At 44.3% G+C, this 27,623-nt stretch overlaps 1 protein-coding gene and 1 long non-coding RNA gene across 10 annotated transcripts in view; both read left to right on the top strand.

Annotated features, from left to right (window-relative positions):
- The window catches only part of LOC140484578 (uncharacterized), a 191,103-nt gene that overhangs the window by 59,041 nt on the left and 104,439 nt on the right, over nt 1-27,623 (top strand). The gene's annotated exons all lie outside the window — the stretch shown is intronic.
- Nucleotides 18,094-27,623, top strand: part of LOC140484575 (carbohydrate sulfotransferase 3-like) — a 113,969-nt gene continuing 104,439 nt past the window's right edge. For 4 of the 9 annotated variants that reach the window (XM_072583029.1, XM_072583026.1, XM_072583025.1 and 1 more), the window contains exon 1: nt 18,094-18,467. The gene's annotated coding sequence lies outside the window, so the exon portion shown is untranslated. Of the gene's footprint in view, nt 18,468-18,511; nt 18,702-27,623 lie in introns of those variants that run through there. The other 5 variants (XM_072583030.1, XM_072583028.1, XM_072583021.1 and 2 more) reach the window with 2 other exon arrangements.

Here is a 27,623-nt window from a genome sequence, read left to right as displayed (position 1 = left end):
TGCGGAAAGTGGATAGGGATGGGGAGAGAAATATATCCCTGGTGATAGGGTCCGTTTGTAGGTGGCAGAAATGGCGGAGGATGATGCGATATATATGGAGGTTGATGGGGTGGAAGGTGAGGACCGGGGGCGGGGGGGTGGGTGGGGGTTCTGTCCTTGCTGCGGTTGGAGGTGTGGGGTTCGAGGGCGGAGGTGTGGGAAGTGGATGAGATGGGCTGGAGGGCATCATCAACCATGTGGGAGAGGAAATTGAGGTCTTTAAAGAAGTAGGCTAGCTGTGGTGTTCTGTGGTGGAACTGGTCCTCCTGGGAGCAGATGCAGTGAAGGTGGATGGATTGGGAATAAGGAATAGCATTTTTGCAGGAGGCAGGGTGGGAGAGGTGTAATCCAGGTAGCTGTGGGAGTTGGTGGGTTTGTAGAAAATATCATAGAACATAGAACAATACAATACAGTGCAGGCCATTTGGCTTTTGATGTTTTGCTGGACTTTTACCCGACTATAAGGTCATGTATTATCATCCATGTGCCTATCTAAGAGTTGCTTATATGTCCCTAATGTATCTGACTCTATTATGACTGTCGGTAGAGCATTCCGTGCACCCATCTTTACTCTGTGTAAAGAACCTACCTCTGATATCTCCCCTAAACCTTTCTCCAATCACCTTAATATTATACCTCCTCGTGATAGAGATTTCCAACCTGGGAAAAAGTCTCTGGCTATCAACTCTATCTATACCTCTCATCATCCTGTACTCCTCTATCAAGTCATCTCTCATCCTTCTTCGCTCCAATAAGAAGAGCTTTAGCTCCCTCAACCTTCCTTCATAAGCCAAGCCCTCCAGTCCAGGCAGCATCTTGGTAAATCTCCTCTGCATTCTCTCTAAAGCTTCCACATTCTCCCTATAATGAGGCGACCAGAACTGAACACAATATTCCAAGTGTGATCTAATCAAGGCTCTGCAGAGCTGCAGCATAACCTCGTGGCTCTTAAACTCAATTCCTCTGCTAATGAAAGCATCTCTGCCCTCAAACCCCACCCCTCCAACTGCAAGAAGGACAGAATCCCCTTGGTCCTCACCTTCCACCTTATCAACCTCCCTATACATCACATCATGCAACATCTTAACAACCCTATCAACTTTAATGGCAAGTTTAAGGGATCGATGGACATGGATCCCAAGCTCCCTCTGGTCCTCCACACTGCCAAGAATCCTGCCTTTAACCCTGTATTCTGCATTTAAGTTCGACCTTCCAAAGTGAATCACTTCACACTTTTCCAGGTTGAACTCCATCTGCCACTTCTCAGACCAGCGCTGTATCCTGTCAATGTCCCAGTGCAACCTACAACAGCCCTCCACGCTATCCACAACTCCGCCAACCTTCATATCATCTCCGACTTATTAACCCACCCTTCCACTTCCTCATCCAAGTAATATATAAAAATCACAAAGAGCAGAGGTCCCAGAACCGTTCCCTGTGGAATACACTGGTCACCGAGCTCCAGGCTGAATACTTTCCATCTACCACCACCCTCTGTCTTCTATGGGCCAGCCAGTTCAGTATCCAGACAGCCAGGTTTCCCTGTATCCCATGCCTCCTTACTTTCTGAATGAGCTTAGCATGGGGAACTTTATCAAAACCCTTGCTAAAATCCATGTACACCATACCCACTGCTCTATCTTTATCAATGTGTTTTGTCACATCCTCAAAGGATTCAATAAGGTTTGTGAGGCATGGCCTGCCCCTCACAAAGCCATGCTGACTATCTCTAATCAAGCTATGGTTTTCCAAATAATCAATTTCCAAATTTCTCAGAATCCTCTCCAAAGATGTGCCCACCCAAGACTGACTGGTCTGTAATTCCCAGTGTTATCCATATTCCTTTTCTTGAACAAGGGAATAACATTTGCCACCCTCCAATCATCTGGCGCTGATCCAGTGAACAGTGAGGATGCAAAGATTCTCGCCAAAGGTGCAGCAATCTCTTCCCTCGCTCCCTGTCGTAACCTTGGGTATATCCTGTCTGGCCCAGGGGACTTATCTATCCCTATGTTTTTCAAAATCTTCAGCAAATCCTCCTTCCTACATCAACCTGTTTGAACATATCAGTTTGTTTCACACTGTCCTCACAAACACCAATACTGAAGCAAAGTATTCATGAAGTTCCTCCCCTCCCTGCTCCAACTCCATGCACAGGTTCCCTCCACTATCCCTGATCGGCCCTACTCTCACTCTGGCCATCCTCTTGTTCCTCACATAAGTGTAGAATGCCTTAGGGCTTTCATTAATCCAACCCGCTAAAGCTTTTTCATGCCCCCTTCTAGCTCTCCTAAGTCCATTCTTCAGTTCCTTCCTGGCTAACTTGTAACGCTCTAAAGACCTGTCGGATCCTTCCCTCCTCAACCCTAAGTAAGCTTCCTTCTTCCTCTGTTCTACAACCCTTGTCACCCAAGGTTCCTGACCCTACCATATCTTCCTTGCCTCAGTGGGACAAACCTTTCCAGCACTATCAGCAAGTGCTCCCTAAACAACCTCCACATTTCTCTCGTGCATTTCCCTGAGAACATCTGTTCCCAATTTAGATACCCCAATTCCTGCCTAATGGCATGGTAATGCCCCCTCTCCCAATTAAATACCATCTGCTCCTATCCCTGTCCATGACTATAGTAAAGGTCAGGGAGTTGAGAGATCTGACACCTGGCCTGGATCATATGCTGAGCACCAAATCCAATATGGCCTCCCTTCTAGTTGGCCTATCTACATATTGTATCAAGAATCCTTCCTGGGCATATCTGACTAAAACTGCTCCATCCAAACTATTTGAGCTAAGGAAGTCCTAATTAATATTGAGGAAGTTAAAGTCACCCATGACAACAACCCTGTTACTTCTGCACCTTCCCAAAACCTGCCTCCTAATTTGCGCTTCCGTGACCCTGTTGCTATTGGAGGGCCTGTAGAAAACTCTCAATACAGTGGCTGCTCCTTCCCTGTTTCTGACTTCCACCCATACTGATTCAGTAGACAAACCCTCCTTGACGATCTCCCTTTCTGCCGATGTGATACTATCCCTAATTAGCAATGCCACTCCCCACCTCTTTTCCTTGCCCCTATATTCATTTTGAAACATCTAAACCCTGGAACCTTCAACAACTAATCCCGCCCCTGTGATATCGAAGTCTCTGTAATGGCCACAACACCATCGTTCCAAGTACTGCTCCATACTCTGAGTTTGTCATCTTTATTCCTGATGTTTCTTGCATTAAAATAGACACACTTAGGCCCATCACACTGACTGCGCCTTTGCCCTATCAACTGCCTATCCCTCTTCACAGACTCTCTGCATGCTGTATCTGACTGTTCACTACCTACCCCATCATCTGATCCGTAGCCAGGTTCCCATTCGGTAGCCAGTCTAGTTTAAACCCTCCTGAAGCATGTTGTGTTCTCTTGATGATATTTTACCCACAGTGCCATGATGTGTTCTCTTGGTATTTTTACCAATGTACCATGTTGTGTTGTCTTGATAGTATTTTACCAGGTATATCACGTTGTGTTACTTTGATGATATTTTACCCGCTGTACCATGTTGTGTTCTCTTGGTATTTTTCCCAATGTAGCATGTTTTCTTTTGATAGTATTTTACCAGGTATACCATGTTATGTTGTTTTGATGGTATTTAAATTACTCGACCATGTGTTCCCTTGGTATTTTACCCGCTGTACCATGTTGCATTCTCTTGCTGATATCTTAGCCACTGTACAGTGTTGGGCTGTGTTGATATTTTACCCGCTGTAACCTGTTGGGGTATGTTGGTATTTTACCTACTGTACCATATTGGAGTGTGTTGCTATTTTACCCACTATATCATGCTGGGTTATGTTGGCATTTTACCCATGGTACCATTTTGGGTTATGCCGGTATTTTACCCACTGTACCATGTTGGGGTGCGTTGGTATTTTACACATTGTAAGATGTTGGGTTATGTTGGTATTTGACCCACTGTGCCGTGTTGGGGTGTGTTGGTATTTGACCCACTGTACCATGTTGGGTTATGTTGATATTTTACACTGTACCATATTGTGTTATGTTGGTATTTTAACCAATGTACTACATCGGGTTATGTTGGTATTTGACCCACTGTACCATGTTGGGGTGTGATGGTATTTTGCACACCGTACCATGTTGTGGTGTGTCGGTATTTTACCCACTGAACCATACTGGGATGTGTTAGCATTTTACCCACTGTACTATGTTGGAGTGTGTTGGTATTTTACCCACTGTACCATTTTGGGGTCTGTTGGTATTTTACCCACTGAACCATGTTGGAGTGTGTTGGACTTTTACCCACTGTACTATTTTGGGTTATGTTGGTATTTTCCCCACTGTACCATGTTTGGTTATGTTGGTATTTTACCTGCTGTACCATGTTGGGGTGTGTTGGTATTTTCCCCACTGTACCATGTTGGGTTATGTTGGTATTTTACCCGCTGTACCATGTTGGGTTATGTCGATATTTTACCCATTTTACCATGTTGGGTTATGTTGGTATTTTACCCACTGTGCCATGTTGGGGTGTGTTGTTATTTTCCCGCTGTACCATGTTGTGGTGTATCAATATTTTATCTGCTGTAACATGTTAGGGTGTGTTGGTATCTTACATACTGTACGATGTTGGGGTGTGTTGGAATTTTACCCACTGTACCATGTTGGGGTGTGTTGGTATTTTACCCACTGTACCAAGTTGGGGTGTGTCGGTATTTTACCCACTGTACAATATTGGAGTGTGTCGGTATTTTACCCAGTGTACCATGCTGGGGTGTGTTGGTATATTACCTGCTGTACCATGTTATGGTGTGTCGATATTTTGCCCTCTGTACCATGTTGTGTTTTGTTGGTATTTTACGCACTGTAAAATGTTGGATTATGTTGGTACTTGACCCACTGTACCATGTTGGGTTATGTTGGTATTTTACACTGTACCATGTTGTGTTATGTTAGTATTTTAACCAATGTACTATGTTGGGTTATGTTGGTATTTGACCCACTGTGCCATGTTGGGGTGTGATGGTATTTTACCCACTGTACCATGTTGGGTTATGTTGGTATTTCACTCACTGTATCATTTTGGGTTATGTTGGCATTTTACTCGCTGTACCATGTTGGGTTATGTTGGTATTTTACTAACTGTACCATGTTGAGATGTGTTGGGCTTTACCCACTGTGCCATGTTGGGTTATGTTGGTATTTTACCCACTGTGCCATGTTGGCGTTTGTTGGTATTTTGCCCAGTGTACCATTTTGGGGTGTGTTGGTATATTACCCACTGTACCATGTTGGGTTGTGTTGGTATTTTACCCACTGTACCATGTTGGGGTGTGTTGGTATTTTACCCACTGTACCAAGTTGGGGTGTGTCGGTATTTTACCCACTGTACAATATTGGAGTCTGTCGGTACTTTACCCACTATACCAGGTTAGGGTGTGTTGGTATTTTACCTTCTGCACCATGTTGGGTTATTTTGGCATTTTACCCAGTGTACCATGTTGGAGTGTGTTGGTATTTTACCCGCTGTACCATGTTATGGTGTGTCGATATTTTACCTTCTGTACAATGTTGTGTTGTGTTGGTGCTTTATGCACTGTAAATTGTTGGATTATGTTGGTATTTGACCCACTGTGCCATGTTGGGGTGTGTTGGTATTTTACCCACTGTACCATGTTGGGTTATGTTGGTATTTTACACTGTACCATGTTGTGTTATGTTGGTATTTTAACCAATGTACTACGTTGGGTTATGTTGGTATTTGACCTACTGTGCCATGTTGCAGTGTGATGGTATTTTACCCACTGTACCATGTTGGGTTATGTTGGTATTTTACACTGTAAAATGTTGTGTTATGTTGGTATTTTAACCAATGTACTACGTTGGGTTATATTGGTATTTGACGCACCGTACCATGTTGGGGTGTGATGGTATTTTACTTATTGTACCATTTTGGGGTGTGTTGGTATTTTATCCACTGTACCATGTTGGAGTGTGTTGGTATTTTACCCACTGTACCATGTTGGGGTGTGTTGGGTTATTTTGGTATTTTACCCAGTGTACCATGTTGGGGTGTGTTGGTATTTTCCAGCTGTACCATGTTGTGGTGTGATGATATTTTACCCACTGTAGCATGTTGGGATGTGTTGGAATTTTACGCACTGTACCATGTTGGGTTTTGCTGGAATTTTACCCACTATGCCATGTTGGTTTTTGTTGGAATTTTACTCACTGTGCCATGTTGGTCTTTTACCCAATATACCATGTTTGGGTTTGTTGGTACTTTACCCACTTACCGTGTTGGGATATTTTACCCACTGTGCCATGTTGGGGTGTAAAAACAATGACTGCAGATGCTAGAAACCAGATTCTGGACTAGAGTTGTGCTGGAAAAACACAGCAGTTCAGGCAGCATCTGAGGAGTAGTAAAATCGACATTTCGGGCAAAAACCCTTCATCAGGCCTGAATGGTGGAGAGATAAATGAGAGGAGGGTGGGGGCGGAGAGAATGTAGTATAGAATACAATGTGTGAATGGGGGTGGAGATGAAGGTGATAGGTCAGAGAGGAGGGTGGATTGGATAGGTGGAAAGGAAGGTAGGCAGGTAAGACAAGTAATGGGGACAGTGCTGAGCTGGAGGTTTGGAGCTGGGGTGAGGTGTGTGGAGGGGAAATGAGGAAACTGGTGAAGTCCACATTGGTGCTCTGGAGTTGAAGTGTTCCGAGGCGGAAGATGAGGCGTTCTTCCTCCAGGCATCGGGTGGTGAGGGAGCGGCGGTGAAGGAGGCCCAGGACCTCTATGTCGTCGTCTGAGTGGGAGGGTGAGTTGAAATGTTGGGCCACAGGGCAGTGTGGTTGATTGGTGCGAGTGTCCAAGAGATATTCTATAAAGTGCTCTGCTAGGAGGCGTCCAGTCTCCCCAATGTCGAGGAGGCCGCATTAGGAACAACGGATACAGTAAATGATATTGGTGGATGTGTTTACCTGTTGGTATTTTAAGCACTGTAGCATGTTGGGGTGTGTTGGTATCTTAACCACTGAACCATGTTGGGTTGTGTTGGTATTTTATCCACTCTACCAGGTTGGGGTGTGTTGGTATTTTACCTTCTGCACCATGTTGGGCTATTTGGGCATTTTACCCAGTGTACCTTGTTGGGGTGTGTTGGTATTTTACCCGCTGTACCATGTTGGGGTGTGTTGGTATTTTACCCACTGTACCATATTGGGTTATTTTGGTATATTCCCCACTGTACCATGTAGTGGTGTGTCAATATTTTACCAGCTGTACTATATTGGGGTGTGTTGGTATTTTACCGACTGTACCATGTTTTGGTGTGTTGGTATTTTACCCACTGTACCATGTTTTGGTGTGTTGGTATTTTACCCACTGTACTATGTTTTGGTGTGTTGGTATTTTACCCGCTGTACCATGTTATGGTGTGTCATATTCTACCCTCTGTACCATGTTGGGGTGTGTTGGTATTTTACCCACTGTACCATGTTGGGTTATTTTGGCATTTTACCCACTGTACCATTTTGGGTTATGTTGGTATTTTACCTGTTGTATCATGTTGTGGTGTGTTGGTATTTTACCTGCTGTGTCCCGGTGGGTTATGTTGGTAATTTACCCACTGTACCATGTTGGGTTATGTTGGTATTTTACTCACTGTACCATGTTGGGATATATTGGTGTTTTACCCACTGTTCCATGTTGGGTTATGCTCGTATTTTACCCACTGTACCATGTTAGGTTATGTTGGTATTTTACCTGCTGTACCATGTTGTGGTGTGTTGGTATTTTACCCACTGCCACATGTTGGGGTGTGTTGTTATTTTACCAACTGTACCATGTTGTGTAATGTTGGCATTTTACACACTGTACCATGTTGTGGTTTGTTGGTATTTTTCCAGCTGTACCATGTTGGGGAGTGTCGGTGTTTTACGCCCTGTACCATATTGGGATGTTTTGATATTATACCTATTGGACCCTGTTGGGTTATGTTGGTATTTTACCCACTGTACCATGTTGGGTTATGTTGGCATTTTACCCACTGTACCATGTTGAGGTGTGTTGGCATTTTACCCACTGTACCATGTTGGGGGGTGTTGGTATTTTACCCACTGTACCATGTTGGGTTATGTTGGCATTTTAACCACTGTACCATGTTGAGGTGTGTTGGTATTTTACTCACTGTACCATGTTGGGGCATGTCGCTTTTTAACCCACTGTATCATGTTGGGTATGTTGGTATTTTACCCACTGTACCATGTAGGCTTGTGTTGGTATTTTACCACTGTATCATGTTGGGATGTGTTGGTATTTTACACACTGTTCCGTGTTTGGTTCTGTTGGTATTTTACCCACAGTACTGTGTTGGTTGATGTTCCGTATTTTACCCACTGTACCGTGTTGGGTTATGTTGGTATTTTACCCAGTGTACCTTGTTGGGTTGTGTCGGTATTTTACCCACTGTACCATATTGGGATGTGTTGGTATTTTGCTCGCTGTATCATGTTGAGGTGTGTTGGTATTTTACCCACTGTACCATGTTGGGGTGTGTTGGTATTTTACCCGCTGTATCATGTTGGGGTGTGTTGGTATTTTACCCACTGCCACATGTTGGGGTGTGTTGTTATTTTACCAACTGTACCATGTTGTGTAATGTTGGCATTTTACACACTGTACCATGTTGTGGTTTGTTGGTATTTTTCCAGCTGTACCATGTTGGGGAGTGTCGGTGTTTTACGCCCTGTACCATATTGGGATGTTTTGATATTATACCTATTGGACCCTGTTGGGTTATGTTGGTATTTTACCCACTGTACCATGTTGGGTTATGTTGGCATTTTACCCACTGTACCATGTTGAGGTGTGTTGGCATTTTACCCACTGTACCATGTTGGGGGGTGTTGGTATTTTACCCACTGTACCATGTTGGGTTATGTTGGCATTTTAACCACTGTACCATGTTGAGGTGTGTTGGTATTTTACCCACTGTACCATGTTGGGTTATGTTGGCATTTTAACCACTGTACCATGTTGAGGTGTGTTGGCATTTTACACACTGTACCATGTTGTGGTTTGTTGGTATTTTTCCAGCTGTACCATGTTGGGGAGTGTCGGTGTTTTACGCCCTGTACCATATTGGGATGTTTTGATATTATACCTATTGGACCCTGTTGGGTTATGTTGGTATTTTACACACTGTACCATGTTTGGTTCTGTTGGTATTTTTCCCAGTGCACCATGTTGGTTATGCTTGTATTTTACCCACTGTACCATGTTGGTATTTTACCCACTGTACCATGTTACAGTGTGTTGGTATTTTACCCACTGTGCCATGTTGGGGTGTGTTGGTATTTTACCACTGTACCATATTGGGTTATTTTGGTATTTTCCCCACTGTACCATGTAGTGGTGTGTCAATATTTTACCCGCTGTATCATGTTGGGGAGTGTTGGTATTTTACCCACTGTACCATTTTGGGTTATGTTGGCATTTTACCTGCTGTACCATGTTGGGTTATGTTTTTATTTTACCTACTGTACTATGTTGAGTTATGTTGGCATTTTACTCACTGTACCATGTTGGTGTGTGTTGATAACTTACTCATTGTACCATGTTGGGTTATGTTTTTATTTTACCTACTGTACTATGTTGAGTTATGTTGGCATTTTACTCACTGTACCATGTTGGTGTGTGTTGATAACTTACTCACTGTACCATGTTGGGTTGTGTCGCTATTTTACCCACTGTAACATGTTGTGTAATGTTGGCATTTTACACACGTATTGGGTTTGTTGTTATTTTTCCGGCTGTACCATGTTGGGGTGTGTTGATGTTTTACGCACTGTACCATACTGGCATGTTTTGATATCATACGTACTGGAACCTGTTGGATTATGTTGGTATTTTACCCACTGTGCCATGTTGTGGTGTGTTGGTATTTTACCCACTGTACCATATTGGGTTATTTTGGTATTTTCCCCACTGTACCATGTTGTGGTGTGTCAATATTTTTCCCGCTGTACTATGTTGGGGGTGTGTTGGTATTTTACCCTCCAACCACAAGGGATGAACTCAGCTTTCTCCAGTTTCCTTATTTCCCCTCCCCCCACCTTGTCTCAGTCAAATCCCTCGAAGTCAGCACCGCCTTCCAAACCTGCAATCACCTTCCTGACCTCTCCGCCCCCACCCCCACTCCGGCCTATCACCCTCACCTTGACCTCCTTCCACTAATCGCATTTCCAATCCTCCCTACCTTTATCTTAGCATGCTGGACACACTTTCCTCATTCCTGAAGAAGGGCTCATGCCCGAAACGTCGATTTTCCTGTTCCTTGGATGCTGCCTGACCTGTTGCGCTTTTCCAGCAACACATTTTCAGCTCTGGTCTCCAGCATCTGCAGTCCTCACTTTCTCCTCGAAGATTTTACCCACTGTGTCATGTTGGGGTGTGTTGATATTTTAACCACCGTACCATGTTGGATTATGTTGGCATTTTACTCACGGTACCATTTTGAGCTATATTGGTATTTTGCCTGCTGTACCATGTTGAGGTGTGTTGGTATTTTACCCGCTGTACCATGTTGGGTTATGTTGTTATTTTACCCACTGTACTATATTGAGTTATGTTGGCATTTTACCCACTTTACCATTTGGGTTATATTGGTATTTTACCCACTGTACCATGTTGTGGTGTGTTGTTATTTTACCCACTGCTACATGTTGGGGTGTGTTGTTATTTTACCAACTGTACCATGTTGTGTAATGTTGGCATTTTACACACTGTACCATGTTGTGGTTTGTTGGTATTTTTCTGGCTGTATCATGTTGGGGAGTGTCGGTGTTTTACACCCTGTACAATATTGGGATGTTTTCATAATTTAACTATTGGACCCTATTGGATTATGCTGGTACTTTACCCACTGTACCATGTTGGGGTATGTTGGTATTTTACCCACTGTACCATGTTGGGGTGTGTTGGTATTTTACCCACTGTACCATATTGGGTTATTTTGGTATTTTCCCCACTGTACCATGTAGTGGTGTGTCAATATTTTACCGCTGTATCATGTTGGGGTGTGGTGGTATTTTACCCACTGTACCATGTTGGATTATGTTTGTATTTTACCCACTGTACCATGTTGTGGTGTGTTGTTATTTTACCCACTGCTACATGTTGGTGTGTGTTGTTATTTTACCCACTGTACCATGTTGAGTAATGTTGGCATTTTACACACTGTACCATGTTGGGATGTGTTAGTATTTTACCCACTGTATCATGTTGGGTTATGTTGGTATTTTACCTACTGTACCATGTTGGGGTGTGTTCATATTTTAACCACTGTACCATGTTGGCGTGTGTTGGTAATTTACACACTGTCCATGTTGTGGTGTGTGGATATTTTGTCCTCTGTACCATGTTGGGCTGTGTTGGTATTTTCCTCACTATGCCATGTTGAGTTATGTTGGTATTTTACCTGCTGTACCATGTTGTGGTGTGTCAATATTTTACCCGCTGTGCCCCGTTGGGTTATGTTGGTAATTTACCCACTGTACCATGTTGGGTTATGTTGTATTTCACTCACTGTACCATGTTGTGGTGTGTCGCCGTTTTACCCACTGTACCATGTTGGGTTATGCTTGTAGTTTACCCATTGTACCATGTTGGTATTTTACCTGCAGAACCATGTTGTGGTGTGTTGGTATTTTACCAACTGTTACATGTTGGGGTGTATTTTTATTTTACCCACTGTACTATGTTGGATTTTGTTGGTATTTTACACACTTTACCATGTTTGGTTATGCTGGTATTTTACCTGCTGTACCATGTTGGTGTGCATTGGTATTTTAAGCACTGTAGCATGTTGGGGTGTGTTGGTATTTTACCCACTGTAACATGTTGGGTTACGTTGGTAGTTTACCCACTGTACCACGTTTGGTTATGTTGGTATTTTACTCACTGTACCATGTTGGGGTGTGTCGGTATTTTCCCCACTGTACCATGTTGGGTTATGCTCGTATTTTACCCACTGTACCATGTTGGGTAATTTTGGCATTTACCCACTGTACCATGTTCGGGTTTGTTGTTATTTTTCTGGCTGTACCATGTTGGGGGATGTTGGTGTTTTACGCATTGTACCATATTGGGATGTTTTGATGTTATACCTACTGGGCCCTGTTGGTTTATGTTGGTACTTTACCCACTGTACCATGTTGGGGTGTGTTGGTATTTTACCCACTGTACCATATTGGGTTATTTTGGTATTTTCCGCATTGTACCATGTAGTGGTGTGTCAATATTTTACCCGCTGTACCATGATGGGTTATGTTGGTATTTCACTCACTGTACCACGTTTGGGTGTGTCGCTATTTTATATACTGTACCATATTTGGGTATGTCACTATTTTACCCACTGTACCATGTTGGGGTGTGTTGGTATTTTACCCACTGTACCATGTTTGGGTGTGTCGCTATTTTACCCACTGTACCATGTTAGGGTGTGTTGGTATTTTACCCAGGGCACCATGTTTGGTTATTTTGGTATTTTACCCACTTTATCGTGTTGTGTTATATTGGTATTTTACCTATTTTATCATATTGGGATGTGTTGGTATTTTACCTGCTGTACCATGTTGGGTGTATTGGTATTTTACCCACTATACCACGTTGGAGTGTTTTGGATGTTACCCACTGTACTATGTTGGCGTGTGTTGGTATTTTACACATTGTACCATGTTGGGGTGTGTTGGTATTTTATCCTCTGCACCATGTTGGATTATTTTGGCAATTTACCCAGTGTGCCATGTTGGGGTGTGTTCATAGTTTACCCACTGTACCATTGTTGGGGTGTGTTGGTATTTTACACATTGTAGCATGTTGGGGTGTGTTGGTATTTTACCCTCTGCACCATGTTGGGTTATTTTGACAATTTACCCAGTATGCCATGTTGGGGTGTGCTGTTATTTTACCCGCTGTACCATGTTGAGCTGTGTTTGTATTTTACCCAATGTACCATGTTGTGGTGTGTCGATATTTTACCTTCTGTACCATGTTGTGTGTGTTCCTATTTTTCCCACTGTATCATGTTGGGTTATTTTGGCATTTTACCCACTATTCCGTTTTGAATTATGTTGGTATTTTACCTGCTGTACCATGTTGAGGTGTGTTGGTATTTTACCCTCTGTGCCCTGTTAGGTTATTTTGGTAATTCACCCATTGTACCATGTTGAGTTATGTTGGTATTTTACTCATTGTACCCATGTTGGAGTGTGTCGGTATTTTACCCACTGTACCACGTTGGGTTATGCTCATATTTTATCCGCTGTACCATGTTGGTATTTTACCCCACTGTACCACGTTGTGGTGTGTTGGTATTTTACCAACTGTTACATGTTGGGGTGTATTTTTATTTTACCCACTGTTACATGTTGGGGTGTGTTGGTATTTTACTCACTGTACCATGTTGGCGTGTGTTGGTATTTTACCCACTGTACCATGTTGGGGTGTGTTCATATTTTAACCACTGTACCATGTTGGGATGTGTTGGTATTTTACCCATTGTACCATGTTGGGGTGTGTTCATATTTTAACCACTGTACCATGTTGGTGTGTGTTGGTAATTTACACACTGTACCATAGACAATAGATAATAGAAAATAGGTGCAGGAGTAGGCCATTCAGCCCTTCGAGCCTGCACCGCCATTCAATATGATCATGGCTGATCATCCTTAATCAGAATCCTCTTCCTGGTTTATCTCCATAACCCTTGATTCCACTATCCTTGAGAGCTCTATCTAACTCTTTCTTAAATGAATCCAGAGACTGGGCCTCCACTGCCCTCTGGGGAAGAGCATACCACACAGCCACCACTCTCTGGGTGAAGAAGTTTCTCCTCATCTCTGTCCTAAATGGTCTACCCCATATTTTTAAGCTGTGTCCTCTGGTTCTGCACTCACCCATCAGCGGAAACATGTTTCCTGCTGCCAGAGTGTCCAATCCTTTCATAATCTTATATGTCTCAATCAAATCCCCTCTCAGTCTTCTAAACTCAAGGGTATACAAGCCCAGTCACTCCAGTCTTTCAGTGTAAGGTAGTCCCGCCATTCCGGGAATTGACCTCGTGAACCTACGCTGCACTCCCTCAATAGCCAGAATGTCTTTCCTCAAACTTGGGGACCAGAAGTGCACACAGTACTCCAGGTGTGGTCTCACCAGGGCCCTATACAGCTGCAGAAGAACCTCTTTGCTTCTATACTCAATCCCTCTTGTTATGAAGGCCATCATGCTATTAGCCTTCTTCACTACCTGCTGTACCTGCATGCTTACCTTCATTGACTGGTGTACAAGAACACCCAGATCTCTCTGTACTGCCCCTTTACCTAAATGGATTCCATTGAGGTAGTAATCTGCCTTCCTGTTCTTGCCACCAAAGTGGATAACCATACATTTATCCACATTAAACTGCATCTGCCATGCATCTAACCACTCACCTAACTTGTCCAGGTCACCCTATAATCTCCTAACATCCTCATCACATTTCACCTTGCCACCCAGCTTTTTATCATCAGCAAATTTGCTAATGTTATTGCTGATACCATCTTCTATATCATTAACATATATCGTAAAAAGCTGCGGTCCCAGCACGGATCCCTGCGGTACCCCACTGGTCACTGCCTGCCATTCCGAAATGGAGCCGTTTATCACTACCCTTTGTTTCCTATCAGCCAACCAATTTTCAATCCAATCTAGTACTTTGCCCCCAATACCATGCGCCCTAATTTTGCTCACTAACCTCCTATGTGGGACTTTATCAAAAGCTTTCTGAAAGTACAGGTACACTACATCTACTGGATCTCCCTCGTCCACCTTCAGAGTTACATCCTCAAAAAATTCAAGAATATTAATCAAGCATGATTTCCCCTTCATAAATCCATGCTGACTCTGACCTATCCTGTTACTACTATCCAGATGTGCCGTAATTTCATCCTTTATAATAGACTCCAGCATCTTTCCCACCACTGAGGTCAGACTAATTGGTCTATAATTTCCTGCTTTCTCTCTCCCACCTTTCTTAAAAAGTGGTATAACATTAGCCACCCTCCAATCCGCAGGAACCGACCCCGAATCTATCAAACTCTGGAAAATAATCACCAACGCATCCACGATTTCTCGAGCCACCTCCTTTAGTACCCTGGGATGTAGACCATCAGGCCCCTGGGACTTATCAACCTTCAGACCTAACAGTCTCTCCATCACCAATTCCTGGCAAATATAAATTCCCGTAAGTTCAGGTCCTTCAGGCACTGTTACCTCAGGAAGATTGCTTGTGTCTTCCCCAGTGAACAAAGATCTGAAGTATCAATTCAATTCTTCTGCCATTTCTTTGTTCCCCGTAATATATTCCCCTGTTTCTGTCTTCAAGGGCCCAATTTTAGTCCTAACCATTTTTTTGCCTTGCACATACCTAAAAAAGCTTTTCCTATCCTCCTTTATATTATTGGCCAGTTTACCTTTGTACCTCATTTTTCCTCTGCATATTTCCTTCTTAGTAATCCTCTGTTATTCTTTAAAAGCTTCCCAGTCCTCAGTTTTCCCACTTATCTTTGCTGTGTTATACTTCTCTTTTAACTTTATATGTTTCTTAATTTCCCTTGTCAGCCATGGCCGCCCGTGCCTCCTCCTGGGATCTTTCTTCCTATTTTCCCCACTGTACCATGTTGTGGTATGTCAATATTTTACCCACTGTACCATGTTGGGGTGTGTTAGTATTTTACCCACTGTATCATTTTGGGATGTGTTGATATTTTACCCACTGTACCATGTTGGGTTATGTTGGTATTTTTCCCACTGTACCATGTTGGGGTTAGTTGGTATTTTACCCACTGTACCATGTCGGGGTGTGTTGATATTTTACTCGCTGCACCATGTTGGGCGCTGTCGGTATTTTACCCACTGTACTATGTTGCAGTATGTTTGTATTTTACCCACTGTACCATGTTGGGGTATGTTGGTGTTTTAACCACTGTGCCATTATGTGTTATGTTGGTATTTTACTCACTGTACCACGTTGGGGTGTGTTGGTATTTTACACACTGCACCATTTGGTTCTGTTGGTATTTTTACCACTGTACCATGTTGGATTTTGTTTCTATTTTACCCACTGTACCATGTTGGGGTATGCTGGTATTTTACCCACTGTGCCATGTTGGAGTGTGTCGGTATTTTCCCACTGTGCCATGTTGGAGTGTGTTGGTATTTTACCCACTGTACAATGTTGGTTTATGTTGATATTTTCCTCACTGTACCATGTTGGGTTCTGTCAGTATTTTACCCACTGTACCAGGTTGGGGTGTGATGTTATTTTATCCACTGTACTATGTTGCGGTGTGTTGGTATTTTACCCACTCTACCATGTTGGATTATGTTGGTATTTTACTCACTCTACCATGTTGGATTATGTTGGTATTTTACACTGTACCATGTCGGGGTGTGTTGATATTTTCCTCACTGTACCATGTTGTGTTGAATTGGTATTTTAACCACTGTACCATGTTTGGTTATGTTAGTATTTTACCCACTGTACAATGTTGGGGTATGTCGCTATTTTTCCTGCTGTACCATGTTGGGTTCTTTCGGTATTTTGCACACTTTACTGTGTTGGTATTTTACCCTCTGTACCATATTGGGTTATGTTGGTACTTTACCCACTGTACCATGTTGGGGTGTGTTGGTATTTGACCCACTGTACCATGTTGGGGTGTGTTGGTATTTGACCCACTGTATCATGTTGGGGTGTGTTGGTATTTGACCCATTGTACCATGCTGGGGTGTGTTGGTATTTTACCCTCTGTACCATATTGGGTTATGTTGGTACTTTACCCACTGTACCATGTTGGGGTGTGTTGGTATTTTACCCACTGTATCATGTTGGGGTGTGTTGGTATTTGACCCACTGTACCATGTTGGGGTGTGTTGGTATTTTACCCACTGTACCATGCTGGGGTGTGTTGGTATTTGACCCACTGTACCATGTTGGGGTGTGTTGGTATTTTACTCACTCTACCATGTTGGGGTGTGTTGGTATTTTACCCATTGTATCATGTTGGGGCGTGTTGGTATTTTACCCACTGTACCATGTTGGGGTGTGTTGGCATTTGACCCACTGTACCAAGTTGGGTTATGATGGTATTTTATCCGCTGTACCATATTGGGTTATGTTGGTATTTTACCCACTGTACCATGTTGGGTTATGTTGGTATTTTACCCACTGTACCATGTTGGGTTATGTTGGTATTTTACCCACTGTACCATTGTTAGGGTGTGTTGGTATTTTACCCTCTGTACCATGTTGGGGTGTGTTGGTATTTTACCCTCTGTACCATATTGGGTTATGTTGGTATTTTACCCGCTGTACCATATTGGGTTATGTTGGTATTTTACCCACTGTACCATGTTGGGTTATGTTGGTATTTTACCCACTGTACCATGTTGGGTTATGTTGGTATTTTCCCCACTGTACCATGCTGGGTTATGTTGGTATTTTACCTGCTGTACCATATTGGGTTATGTTGGTATTTTACCCTCTGTACCATGTTGGGGCGTGTTGGTATTTTACCCACTGTACCAGTTGGGTTCTTTCGGTATTTTGCACACTTTACTGTGTTGGGGTGTGTTGGTATTTGACCCACTGTATCATGTTGGGGTGTGTTGGTATTTGACCCACTGTACCATGTTGGGGTGTGTTGGTATTTTACCCACTGTATCATATTGGGGTGTGTTGGTATTTGACCCACTGTACCATGCTAGGGTGTGTTGGTATTTTACCCACTGTACCATGTTGTGGTGTGTTGGTATTTTACCCGCTGTACCATGTCGGGGTGGGTTGTTATTTTACACCTTTTATGCCTTTCTCAGATACCGCGCCCTTCTGAATAAAAGTTTTCTTCCCCCGTGCTTTTGTCATAGGGCGGGATAACTCTGCCCCTTCCACCATCCAGGATGTCTCGCAGGCTCCTGCATTACAGAATCTCGGAGAAGCAATCTCAGAAGGGGGCTGGCCCAGGATCGGACCAGGGGGCCGCTCCGCCCGCATTTAACCGCAGCACCATTGAAACCGATACTACTGGGGGGGGGGGGGGGGGGATTCAGATTCATTCATCACTCAGTCTGGTTTGCAGGCTTTCAGTGTGTCCCTGCCTCTCCCTGTCTGCCTTGAGGGCTCGGTCATCACCATGCCTGCTGGGGGAAAGCCTTTGCAGAGCCCAGAGTTGTAGCGGATCGCCCCCTTGTTGCTGTGAACCTGATCCGCTCGCCTGCGGGGGGATCCCAGACCGCCGTTTTCCTTTGTGTGAGAGGATCGAACCGGAGACCTGGGGGAGCCTGCACCCGAGCGGCTGCCATGTGCATCAGGGCGCTGGGGGGTAGGTACATTCTTGAAGGCTGGGCTGAAAACTGGGCAGACACACTGGGAGCTGGGGACTGACCCGGCTCTGTGGAGGAATTGGCCACAACTCGTTTATTGTTGCTGCTTTATTTTCAAAAGGACGTTTTTGGGAAAAAAAAACACAAAGGGAACACGTTGATGGTCTTTGGGACTGGAACTGTCCGGAAATCTTTGGGATGAAAGTAACGCAGAGTGAAGGTTTTTGCAAAAGGTCTGGAAGTTGTGAGATTTTCGGAGTGTCGTGTTGGATAGGGGGATGGGTGGAATTGTGGGTGTTCTTTTCCAAACTCGATTGGTCCTCTCCCTACGACTTTCTGGAGATTTTTTTTTGAATAGAAATGTTTAGGTCCCGTTAATTTATTTCTTCCTCTCTTATTCCTCCCTGCTATTGGGGAAGAGTCAGTCAATAACGTTGCTTATTTCTGTTTCAGTGTTTGTGCTTTTGGATACTGGGGGCTGTTTGAGCTGCTGCAGTTTGGAATAATTCTTCCAGAGAGGGGAGTGCGGGTGTGGGGGGAAAAAAAATCGTTCCAGATTCTGAACGAAAGGCGAATGGACGGGATTATCCTTGATCAAAGGCTTTGTTTTACAGACTGTTTAAGAGAGCAGTTAGTCTCAGCCGAAGTGCATTGAGGTTAACTCTTGGTTCAACCCAAGTTTTATTTACCCTCTGGACTGTTGAGAGGGATTTGAAGGAGTTTTAATTTAACCTCAGCCATGGTCATCATTTACTAATCATTCCTAACTTGCCCAGAGGGCAGTTAAGAGTCAACCAAGTTAAAGATCACACACCACCAGGTTATAGTCTATCACCTGATGTTGTGTGATTATTAACTGTCTACCTAGTCCAATACTGGCTTATCCATGTCCAGAGTCATCTATACATTGCTGTGGGTCTGGAGTCACATCTAGGTCAGAATGGGTAAGGATGGCAGATTTCCTTCCATTAAAGGCGTGAGTCAACCAGATGTTTTCACATGTCATGGAGATGTACAGCACGCAAGCAGACCCTTCGGTCTAACTAGTCCATGCCGACCAGATGTCCTAAATTAGTCCGGTCCAATTCGCCAGTACTAAGCCCTTCCTATTCATATACCCATCCAATGCCTTTTCTAGCCTCCACCACTTCCTCTAGGCAGCTCATTCCCTTTGCTCAGCTGCCAGAGATTTGAACCCCTCACAGAGGCATTAAATTGGTGTTCTGGGTGGCTAGTCGTTAAAGAGGGGCATTAACACTGTGCTACCAACTACCTGCCCTGCAGCTATGGTTTCTCCTGAAGTGTCCCTTTATAACTGAAAAGTTGAGTCACTGTAAACATTTGATTGACAAACACAAAATCAAAGTTGGTTTTATTTTTTTAAAATGAAATTGGATCCCTGGGTTTTTATTGGAGTTTTGGGCCAATATTTCCCGAGCTTCCCTGTTTACAATCTTTTGGTAATTGAAGTCAAACTCTTATTTCAATGGCTTGACATTCTGGGTATTTAACCAGTGTTGTGGGGCTCAGTTTGTACTGGCTGTGTCTGCTTCGGGTGTTTAAAGAGTGTCCATCACTCTATCTGTTTCTGCTGGTTCAGAGATTTGGGCATTTTGCAGTCTCCCTGTGCCAGTGGTGCTTGGCTGCAGTTTTTCTGACATAAGATGGCTTAGAATGTGTATGAAATGAAGTGCTCAGTTGTGAGGCTGGATTTTTTTGGAATCACTCATTACTAAGAAGTGTGGGCGTCGCGATTTGCATTAGTGTACCTGGCTCCCAGTCAAAAGGTGCAGGGTCTAAACACCACCAGCTCCAGACAGTCCCAGTTCGTGAAAGCTGGAATTGTGGTTCTGAACTCTAATGGAAGGGGAGGGTGAGGGAATAGGTCACGCAGTCCCTCAAACCTGCCTGGCCCATTTCAGACACGTTATGGCTGTCTGCCCCAGGCTCCACGTTTCTGCTGACTCCTCAACGCCTTCAACTCCTCAGTGTTTTAAAAACAATCCACCTTCTGGCCTTGGGGGAGATCATTTCAGCCATCCGCTACCCTCCGAGAGTAAACACTCCTTCTCATGTAAGTTTTGAACGATTATACCCATCCAGATACCTTTTAAATGTTGTAATTGTACTAGCCTCCACCACATCCTCTGGCTCATTCCTTACATGCACCACCCTCTGAATGAAGGCGTTGCCTCTTAGGTCCCTTATCCTGTAACTGTGCCTTCAAGTTTGAGACTCCTCTATTCATAGAAACAATTCAACATCTCTCAGTTCCACCCCTGAATCTTGTATGTTTCGATAAGATAACACCCCACCCAGTATAGCTGCTCTTGATAAAGCAACCACTTAATCCTGGGAAACAACTTTGAACTGTCTCCAATGCCAGTATAGTCTTTCTTAAGTACAGCTTCCCAAACTGTGCACCGTATTCCAGGCGTAATCTCTCCAACACTCTGAAGAGTTGCAACTCTTGTTTTTAAACCCCAATCTCAAAACAATGAAGGGAAAAATTCCACTTGTTTTCCATCTTGCAGTGGGAAGATGATGTTCACAACGGCCCCCAAACAACCCCCCCCCCCCTTACTCTAATGGGACCATTATAGCCATGCACCATGTAGGACTGACCCTCAAGCAACTAGTTTAGTACTGGTGACGGACACAGTGGAACCCCATTCTGGCAATTGACCTGCAAATCAACTCTTCCCACCACCTTTTGTAACAAGATACACAGGACAATGAGTACATCAGATCAAAATCACAAACAAAATCAAATCAAATCTTTGTGTGGTGTGATTCATGGCTCAGTTGGCGTTGTGCCATCTTGTGTCAGAAGGTGTGGATCATATCCTACCCTTGAGATTTAAGCAGACTGTTCAAGCTTCTGAGGGAGTGCTGCACTGACAGTGCCTTCCTTCAGATGAGATGTTAAACTGAAGCCCCATTTGCACACTCAGGTCGACTTAAAATAATCCCTCGCCTCACGGTGCCATGGATCTGGCTTCAATTCCAGCCTCAGACAACTGTGTGGCATTTGCACATTCTCCCCATACCTGCGTGGATTACCTCCAAGTGCTCCGGTTTCCTGCCACAGTCTGAAGATGTGCAGGTTCGGGTGGGCTAGCCATGGGAAATGGGGGGTGTTACAGGGATGGAGTGAGTCTGAAGTGGATGTTCTTTGGAGGATGGGTGTGGTCTGAATAGCCTGTGTCCACACTGTAGGGATTCTGTCATTCTGTTTTTTAAAGAGTCACTGAGATGTTCACTTCTGGTTTATCAGGGTCAATATTTATCATTCAACCAACATCACATAAACATACCATGTAGCTGCTGTCCCAGAGCAATTTATGGGATTGTAATCTGCACAACTTCCTGCCACATCCCTGCATTCCAATAGCTCCCTCAAAAGTAGTTAACTGGCTATAGAAAGTACTTTGGGACATTGTGAATCACCATATAGAATCGCTTTTCTCTCGGCCTTGATTCTCTCTGTTGTTCAAGAGAAAGAGAGTGAGCAGCAGCCACACTGTCTCAGCAGATGTTTAGGCACGAACTCATAAAGAAGGTGACGACCTGAGAATCAACATCCCCTGCTTAGTCCGATGAAGGGGGGATTGTCGCTGAGATTCCCAAAGAGATCTGTTGCGGTGAAGTAAATGTTTGGAAAGGCTACTAATATTCTGGAGCTGTGACGGGTGGGAGCGTTGAGCTTTGAGTTGAGTGTGAGGGTCCATCTGTCTGATTTGAGGTGTGTGTGAATGTTTAGTGAGCTGTAAAGCATGAGGCCTGTCATGTTATGTGTCTGTGCCTGAACGTAGATCCTCACTCCAATGCTTGCCTGTTCTGAGATCTTCTCTTGGTGGTTTTAGTCTGCGCCTGATTTGCCGTCACCTCTCAGTCTTAGAGGGCAGACAAGGAAGCAGGTCCCTGAATTAGGAATTTATCCTGTGTTGTTCATGTTGACTGTATGCTAGCCATCCGATTGGGTTAATCCATTTAAAAATCCGAAATGCTGCAGTGTAAGGCCACGGGCCTGATGTGTGTCCTGGTTTCTCCAGTCTGCGTTCCTCTTCGGATGGGACTGAGACATGGAGGGGGTGCACTTTTCAAATGTCGATCTTGCATTTCCATTCACTATGTCCCATGTTTGCTGGCTATGATTGTTACTTTGCTTTAACTGGCTGAGAGAACAATGTAATTGTGTCTCATCCACACTCGGATAAGCCCAGGTCAGGTCAGTGCCGGAGTCTTCTACTGGCCTTCCCATCCTTGTCTCAGACCAAGTACCTACCCAGTTGCTGCCAACTGGCTAAGTTAAGACTAGAAAGAGAAGAAGTTGCATTTGTAGAGTGCCACTCATAACTCCAGGATGTCCCATTTTAAGTGACTTCACTATCATAATGTAGGAATTGTGGCAGCTATTTGTGCACAGAGCAGTGTTTTATAAACACTACTGGTGAATGATTTAAAAAAAAGTGTTTTTAGTGATGTTGTGTGAGGGATAAATATTGGCCAGGTGCTGTCGTGCCATTTGATCTTTTACATTCACTTGAGAAGGTATCTTGCTTTAACATCTCATAAGCATCACAGGGAGTTATGTTGTGCTCTCATTGTACTATGCTGAGGGGTCAGGCCAGTATTAATGCACAGGTCTCTTCAGCCTTCAACTACGTGAGCCCAAGACAGAGCCATAGAACCTACACAGGCCCAACAAGTCCACACCGACCCTCCGAAGAGTAACCCACTCAAACCCATTCCCCCTACTCTATATTTACCCCTGAGTAGTGCACATAACCTTCTTATTCCTCAACAATATGGGTAATTTAACTATCTATCTAACCTGCACATCTTTGGACTGTGGGAGGAACCAGAACACCCAGAGGAAACCCGCAGAGACATGGGGAGAATGTGCCAACGCCACACTTCTCAAGGCTGGAATTGAACCCAGGTTTTTTTTTTAGATTACTTACAGTGTGGAAACAGGCCCTTCGGCCCAACAAGTCCACACCGCCCCGCCGAAGCGTAACCCACCCATACCCCTACATCTACATTTACCCCTTACCTAACACTATGGGCAATTTAGCATAGCCAATTCACCTGGCCTGCACATCTTTGGTCTTGTGCTGCAAGGCAGCAGTGCTAACCACTGAGCCACCGTGCTGTTACACTTCACAGGAGTGAAGCCACTAAGCTAAGGCTGTGAGGACATACGTGTACTAAAATGTAGTGCTCCCTTTGGCAATGTTAGCCAATTGTGTGCACTGTCCATTCAGAAGGAAAGTGAGCCTTCATACAACACTCTTGAGACTTAGGGAGGAGAGGGAAGAAGAGATGGCCAAGTGTTAATGGTGTTGAGATTGGCTAGGAGACAGTGAGGACTGCAGATGCTGGAGGTCAGAGTCTAGGGTGTGGTGCTGGAAAAGCACAGCAGGTCAGGCAGTATCCGAGGAGCAGGAGAATCAATGTTTCTGGCATAAGCCCTTCATCAGGAATCTGAATCTTTCTACCATGGCTGAACAGATATGGTCAGTTTGCCCTTTCACTTTAAGATGGACCCGTTATGTATGTGAGTTAGCTCGCTGAGCTTGAAGGTTTGTTTTCAGATGTGCTGTCACCATATGAGGTAACATTCATCAGTGAGACTCTCTGGTGAAGTGCTGGTGGTATGTCCTGCCTCGCTATTTATAGGTCTTGGTTTCTTAAGGTGTCATTTCTGGTTCTGTTTTTCAAGGGAAGGTAGATTGGATCTAAATCGATGTATTTATTGATGGAGTTAAAAATCACACAACACCAGGTTATAGTCCAACAGGTTTAACTGGAAGCACACTAGCTTCCGGAGCGATGCTCCTTCATCAGGTGGTAGTGGAGGGCTCAATCCTAACACAGAATTTATAGCAAAAATTTACAGTGTGATGTAACTGAAATTATACATTGAAAAATTGATTGTCTGTTAAGCCTTTCATCTGTTAGAATACAGTGATAGTTTCACTTCTTTCATGTGTAAATCACAAAACCTTTTTTTTAAAAAGTTGCATTCTTGGGTTAGCTGTTAACAATGGTGATAGCTAGACAATATGTTGAAGGTGTTGGCCCCCTGTGTTCTCTGTCTATGCCATGATGTTTAGATTGACTGTAATCTAAAAAGTGAGATAACAGAGTTTTACATAAATTCATGCAGTTTTTGAGCTCAGAGTTCAATGTACAATGCAACCCTGCAAGTACAAATTCACCCCACAAAATCTATGTTTTATTGATGGAGTTCTGGTTAGAATGCCAGGCCTCTCAGAATCCTCATGTGTGTCTTTGTTTGGCCTGTCCTTGGATGTGTATGTGTGCCAGTCAAAGTGGTCCCTTCTTTGTCTCTGTAAAGAAGCTAGTGGTAGTGGGTCATGTCTTTTGGTGGCCAGTTGGTGTCCATGTTTCCTGCTAGTTTGTTAGCAGGAAACATGGTTAACTTGTTAGCAAGTTTCCTGCTAGTTTGTCCGACATAGTGTTTTTTACAGTTCTTGCATGGGATCTTACAAATGACGTTAGTTTTGCTGGAGGTATCTAAAGGAACCTTTAGGTTCATTAGTCGCTGTTCAAGTGTGTTGGTAGGTTGTGGGTTACCATGATGCCAAGGGGTCTGAGTAGTCTGGCTTATAGACATAGAGTCATAGAGATATACTGCACGGAAACAGACCCTTCAGTCCAACTCATCCATGTTGACCAGATATCCCAACCCAATTTAGTCCCACCTGCCAGCCCCCAGCCTATGTCCCTCTAAACCCTTCCTATTCGTATAGCCATCCATATGCCTTTTAAATGTTGTACCTGTACCAGCCTCCACCACTTCCTCTGGCAGCTCATTCCATACACGTACCACCCTCTGTGTGAAAGAGATGCTCCTTAGGTCCCTTCTAAATTTTTCCCCTCTCACCCTAAACCTATGCCCTCTAGTTCTAGACTCTGACACCCCGGTGAAAAGACCTTGTCTATTTATCCTATCCATGCCCCTCATGAATGTATCAAACACGTATCTATCCATAGATTGGGAAAGCACTGATGGCAAAATATGAAGTACCAGTCCTGGTACAGTAATGACTTCCAAGTTCCTATGACTTAATCCATAAACGGAGGGAGGTGCTGGCTTAGTGGTATTGTCACTGACCTGTTAATCCAGCGACCCAGGTATTGCACTGGAGACCCAGGTTTGATTCAAGCCACAGCAGATGTTGCAATTTCAATTCAACGGAAATCTGGAATTAAGAGTTGGAGGTGTGGCGCTGGAAAAGCACAGCTGGCCAGGCAGCATCCGAGGAGCAGGAGGATCAGGAATTTCTGATGAAGGGCTTTTGCCCACAACCTTGACTCTCCTGCTGCTCGGATGCTGTCTTTCCTCAGCCCTGCTTTTCCAGCACCACACTCCCGACTCTGATCTCCAGCATCTGCAGTTCCTCACTTTCACCTCTGGAATTAAGAGTCTAGCGGTGACTATGAATCAGTTGTTGGTTGTGGGTAAAAACCTATCTGGGTCACTAATGCCCTTAAGGAAAGGAAACTGTCATCCTTACCCGGTCTGGCCTACATGCGACTCCAGACCCACAGACTCTTAACTGCCCTCTGGGCAATTAGGGATGGGCAATAAATGCCAGGCTGGCCAGCGATCTCCTCAACCCCAGGAATAGACAATTAAAAGACTCTGAGCCTGCACTGGGGCTCTGTGATGGATGGAGCTGTCTCTTGGACTGGAGAGCATTTCCTTGAGAAATCCAGGCCGACTCTGCAACGTAATGGCTGCTGTTGTTGAAGGAAAGGCTGCCAGACATGACTCAGCTTCCATTCAAAGTCAGTTCAAGCAGTGCACTCGAGCCAGCAGCCTCCTCGGAGCTCTTTCCATGTCATGTTTACAGGGCATAGTGCGGGAATAACGGATACAGGAAGATTCGGCACAGGAGGAGGCCATTCAGCAGCTGGCGCGTCTTCCAGAATAATGCAGAATTTATTCAACAAATGCAAATCCCCAAGGCCTCCTGCTTTGCTAAGGTTGAGGTGATCAGCCCATCGTCCTGTGTTGTTGGCAACGTGCAGTGACGTATGTGTTTCTCCACAAGTCTGTGTGCCACCCCCCCACCACCCCCGGGTGGAAATGTCTGCATAGGGACCCAGATTTGTCCTGATCCTGTTCAGCCAGGACATCAGTCCCTTCACCAGCTCGACATCTGCCATTTGGAATGTGCAGCTTGTCACCAGGAACTCGCTAGTGACTCCCTGTGTTTCCCAGTCCTTGATTCAAAGTTGGTGGATCTCCCTAAGGGAGTTTGCCATGTGGGGAGCACTCAGCTGGCATGGTGGGCAGTAAGTGGGCTTTAATGGGTCAGTGAGGTAGAGAATAAATGGTTTCAACTGAACTGCGTGGGCTATAGTGGCTGCAAGAATAGGTCAGAGGCTAGGAATCACCTCCTGACTCCCCAAATCCCTACCCACCATGTGCAAGGCACGAGTCAGGAAGTTCTGGAATACTGCCCACTTGCCTGGCTGGGTGCAGCTCCAACAACACTCGAGAAGCTTGGCATCATCCAGGAGAAAGCAGCCCACTTAATTGGCACCATATCCACAAATACCAGTTCCCTCCAGCAATGACGCTCAGTAGCAGCAGTGTGATCCAGTGAGCAATGCCCACATCCTGTGAGTGAATTATAAAAAAACGGCTGGTGTGGGGGGTGGTTTGCCAGATGTGTTAAATGTGTGTGTGAGATAACCTTCACCAAAACAGTATACCGTACTCTCATCATGGAGTGTGATGGGGCAAGTCCAGTGCCGTGATAGAAAGATCTGCCTTTATGTTGCAATTTTTGTGATGTTTTAAAGTGCTTTACAGCTAACGACATTTTTTTTGTGTGCTGGAATCACTGTTCTAAAGTAAGCAATGTAGCATCCAATCTGAACAGTAAGCTTGCACAGATAGCAATGTGATAATGACCTGTTCATCTGTTTTTAATGTTAATTGATGGACAAGCATTGGTCAATGCACTGTGGTAACACATGAGTAAAAGTAAAAACGATGTGTCTGCAGCAATGACTGTCGGTCACTCTATGACACAGGGAACAAAAATATCGGATGAATCTGTTTACTTCATCCCAGCACCGTGTGTCGTTTGAATGGAATAGCCATCATC

The sequence above is a fragment of the Chiloscyllium punctatum genome, chromosome 13 (genome assembly GCF_047496795.1).
Source record: "Chiloscyllium punctatum isolate Juve2018m chromosome 13, sChiPun1.3, whole genome shotgun sequence".
Taxonomy (NCBI): domain Eukaryota; kingdom Metazoa; phylum Chordata; class Chondrichthyes; order Orectolobiformes; family Hemiscylliidae; genus Chiloscyllium; species Chiloscyllium punctatum.
This window is presented reverse-complemented; position numbering and strand designations above follow the sequence as displayed.